We start from the raw sequence: 4,879 nt of genomic DNA, 5'->3' as shown, positions 1-4,879 counted from the left end.
CGCTATAACCCCTGCAGTGCCGGTGTATTCCCCGCAGTAACCCTTGCTGTGCTGGTATTCCCCGCAATAACCCTTGCAGTGCTGGTATTGCCCGCTGTAACCCTTGCGGTGCTGGTATTGCCCGCTGTAACCCGTGCAGTGCTGGTATTGCCCGCTGTAACCCCTGCAGTGCCGGCTGGTATTGCTCGCTGTAACCCCTGCAGTGCCGGTTAGTATTCCCCGCTGTAACCCTTGCAGTGCTGGTATTCCCTGCTGTAACCCCTGCAGTGCTGGCTGGTATTCCCTGCTGTAACCCCTGCAGAGCCGGCCAGTATTCCCCGCTGTAACCCCTGCAGTGCTGGTATTCCCCGCTGTAACCCCTGCAGTGCTGGTATTCCCCGCTGTAACCCCTGCAGTGCTGGTATTCCCCGCTGTAACCCCTGCAGTGCTGGTATTCCCCGCTGTAACCCTTGCAATGCTGGTATTCACTGATGTAACCCGTGCATGGCCAGCCGGCATTCCCCGCCGTAACCCAAGCAGTGCTGGTATTCCCCGCTGTAACCCCTGCAGTGCCAGTCCATATTACCCACTGTAACCCCTGCGTACTGCAGTGCCGGCCAGTATTCCCCGCTGTAACCACTGCCGTGCCGGTGTATTCCCCACTGTAACCCCTGCAGTGCCAGTACATGTGCCATGCTGTAACCAATGCAGTGCTGGTGTTTTCCCTGCTGTAACCCCTGCAGTGGCGGCCCGGATTTCTCGCTGTAACCGATGCAGTACTTGTCCGTATACCCCCGCTCTAACCCCTGCAGTGCCGGTCTATATTCCCCACTGCAGTGCTGGTGTATTCTCCACTGTAACCGTTGCAGTGCCAATCGGCCCGGATTTCTCGCTGTAACCGATGCAGTACTTGTCCGTATACCCCGCTCTAACCCCTGCAGTGCCGGTGTATTCCCCGTTGTAACCCCTGAAGTGTCGATCAGTATTCCCCGCTGCAGAGCTGTTTGGTATTCCCTGCTGTAGTGCCGGTCTTTATTTCCCGCTGTAAACGCTGCAGTGCCAGTCGGAATTCCTTGCTGTAACCGCTGCAGTGCCGGTCCCTATTCCCCGCTGTAACCGCTGCAGTGCCGGTCCCTATTCCCCGCTGTAACCCCCTGCAGTCCCGGTCCCTATTCCCAGCTGTAACCCACTGCAGTGCCGGTCCCTGTTCCCCGCTGTAACCCCTGCTGTGCTGGCCAGTATTCCCCACTGTAACCCCTGCAGTGCTGGCCAGTATTCCCTGCTGTAACCCCTGCAGTGCCGGCTGGTATTTCCTGCTGTAACCCCTGCAGTGCCTGTGTATTCCGTGCTGTAACCACTGCAGTGTATTTCCCACTGTAACCCCTGCAGTGCCAATCAGTATTCCCCGCTGTAACCGCTGCAGTGCCGGTCAGTATTCCCCGCTGTAACCGCTGCAGTGCCGGTGTATTCCCCACTGTAACCACTGCAGTGCAGGTCGGTATTCCCAGCTGTAACCCCTGCAGTGCTGGTGTATTCCCCGCTGTAACCCCTGCAGTGATGGCTGGGACATTCCCCGCTGATTCCCCAAAAGTGATGGCTGACATGGGTTCTTCCTGGTGTAACCCCCTACAAAGCTGGGTGTTTGGAGCCTTTCTTGCTGTAAGTCTGCAGAACTGACTAGAGATGGATATTATACAGATGGAGCCGCTGCCATCCTTGGACAGCACCCGCTAGATCCCTTTCACTGGCGAGCACCGGCGATAGGGACTGGGACGCGCGTGCATCCCAGTATCGCAGCGGCTGGGCAGTGTCTCCCTGCCCGTCTCCTCTTCAGGGAGACTGTTTGGGGGTGTGGGGGGGGGGACCCCTGCCATTCTCACCATCGATGGTCACACTGTCCCCCCTAAGGATGGGTTATCTCCTCATTTTACCCCTGCCATGTAACCTATTACTCCTACAGCACAGCTTCACCTCTGTTATGTTGGTGGGTTTCCTCCTATGAACTACTTGCTTTGAGTCCTTCCAACACATGGGGGGAAATGTAATAGGGTGAGAGAATCAGAAAGTGAGAGATTTGATAAGAAATCTCCAGTCCAGGGATACGTCGGGGCTTGACAAATTTATTTTGTGTAATGAGCATCGTAAAGCTCATTACATATTATGCCACACGCTGTAATGCCTATTACATATACATTAATACCACATGCCATAATGTCATATTATGCCACATGCTGTAAGTTCTGCCTACCTACATGCTTGATGCCAGGGGTTAACATGCTCTATCAGGGGTAAATGCTTGTTGCTATGGAGTTACCATGGTCTTCCAGGGGTAAATGCTCATTGCCATGGGGTTAACCTGCACGTTGCCAACGGGTAAATGCTTATTGCTATGGTGTGAACTTGCTCACAAGCAGAATCTGGTCACCGTGGCGATAGTTACCACCTTTCCCCCTTAATTCCGGACACATATTAATTACACAGGTTCTGTGGCTGGCTGACTTCACGACTCCATATCACCTGGTTTTAAACTTCCACAGAACCTGTGTAATTAATATGTGTCCGGAATTAAAGGGAAAGGTGTTTACCCTACGTGGCGACCTGGTGCCCGGGGTTTGTCGAGCCTATAGAGGCACCATGCCCGAAGCATGGCGAGGGAACATGGTATACTGTTTTAGTGTCCATGTCAATATTTGGGACAAAAAAGTGAAAACTCCATGTCGCCCTTCATGAATGTCGACCTAATGCTTGTAGACCTAATGTCTACCTGTCCCATGATCCGTACCCATGTGAATCTTGCACATGCGCAACCTCCGATCATCGTGGAAGATTAATTCGGACCCTAATGACTGGCTATGAATCAGCCCCCGATCTCACTGCGGAAGTATACAGTGCCAGACACACCAGCAGACTCATGGACAGGCGGAATCCAGGAGATCACTGGAGAGAGGGGACTGAACACCGCAGTCTGGAGCTCATGGAAGTCCTTTTATTCCTTTACTGCACAGTGATTGGTGGAGGAACTCAGGTGACTAAACGGATGCTTGCAGTTGGTGGAGCGGAGATCAGGTGACTGGCGGCACCCAGCAAACAGTTGAATAGATTGACCATGTGAAGCCTGTGGAAAGTTACACAGCAGCTACAGCAGGGTTTGTGGTAATTGCCAAGACACCTGGAGCCAGACTGAGTAGCACACCAGTAAGGTACGGGGTGCAAGTCTCTGCAGCCTAATAGTCACCAGGGTCTACCCATTAAGTCAGCTTGTATGAATTCACTCACCAATGTTTACCCCTGCTTTATTATTCATTAGGCTGGGAGCCAATGAGAGCCTTAGGCCAAGCTTCGCAAGAGTGTTGGAGGGCATTCTGCAGTGAGAAAAACTTATGTACCAAGGAGTGGGAGTAAATCTGTGGATGAATACCTACCATATGTACAGTAGCCATCATATGGGTTACCTCACACAAAAATGTTACTGCAAGCATAAGATTTTATAGGCCGGCAGGAACATACATTCCGAGTATCACATCACTATGGAGGACAGCGTATCTCGCCGAGATCTGACAGACAGTGGAAATTGCCTAATGCCACAGACCAGAGATTCTCCCTGAGAGCCAACCTCCAATTGGTTGCTAATGCCCGGATAGAAACGAAATTCTGTACACTCTAGAGCAGGCATGTCCAACCTTGGCCCTCCAGCTGTTGTGAAACTACAAGTCCCATCATGCCTTGCCACAGTTTTGCTCTTAGGGAATTCTAAAACTATGGCAAGGCATGCTGGGATGTGTAGTTTCACAACAGCTGGAGGGCCAAGGTTGGACATGCCTGTTCTAGAGGCCAATGCTACCCATTGGCTTCCAGAGACCAGCACTATAGGGCATCTTCTGCTACATTTTTGCATCGAAATTGCAGCCTCTGTGTCCCTAACAGCTCCTCTCACATTACAGAGACAGGCATTAAGCTGAAGGGATCCTGGTTATCCACAGGAGTGCCACATTAGACATGCTACCAAGCCCATCGATACATCAAAGCTCGCTGCCCTAAGGCCACATAACCAGTGGTCACCGTAGGGCAGCTGGCTTTGATGTATTGATGGGCTTGGCAGACACTGTATAGTCATAGTACATTGTTACTAGTTGCTTCCTCTATTGCTTTGCCCAGGATAGTCCTGTACATTCTCTTCTGCTGTCTCCTTAGTAGCTGCATCCGCTGCTCTCTTCCCACCCAAAATCACATGGGGGTTGGCCTAAAGACCGTCAACAGTGTTATAATATAATGATTCATGTTTTTAACTCTATTACATGTATATTTATATTCTGTATTACATCTGTATTTGATTCTTTATTTTTTTATCTCTTTACCATCACTTATTCCTCTATAAAGGTGTTTAACGTTTTTCTGATTAGTGCAGTTTTACTTGTTTCGTTTTCCATGGCGCATTGTCCGTTCCTTGTGAATTCCGGCAACCATCCGATTTCAGACACTTACGGTAGTTGCCAGAAGAGCAGGAGATCTATAAAGACGAGATATGGAAAATACAAGTTAATATCAATTTACAATGGGAGCGGGCTAGACACGAAGGGCCTAATTCAGACCAAAACCGCGATATTTGCAGATGGACCAAACCACGCTACACTACAGGTGGGGCAGATGTAACAGGTGCAGAGAGTTACATTTAGGTCGAGTGTGTTCAAACTGATATCTAAATTGCAGTGTAAGAAGACAGTACCCTTTATTTACCCTGCACAGAAACTAACAGGTGTGAATCAGGCCCAAAGAACAGGCTATTAAAAATGCAAATTTTACATTTAATGGGTTGGATTCAGACCTGGTTGCTGCTGTGCGACTTAACACAGCAGGCGATTATCGGTACACGCTTCTGGGCCGCAATGAGTGATACCTAGTG

This window comes from Crinia signifera, chromosome 11, assembly GCF_055691185.1.
Source record: "Crinia signifera chromosome 11, ASM5569118v1, whole genome shotgun sequence".
Taxonomy (NCBI): Eukaryota; Metazoa; Chordata; class Amphibia; order Anura; family Myobatrachidae; genus Crinia; species Crinia signifera.
Note: the sequence above shows the minus strand (reverse complement) of the source record.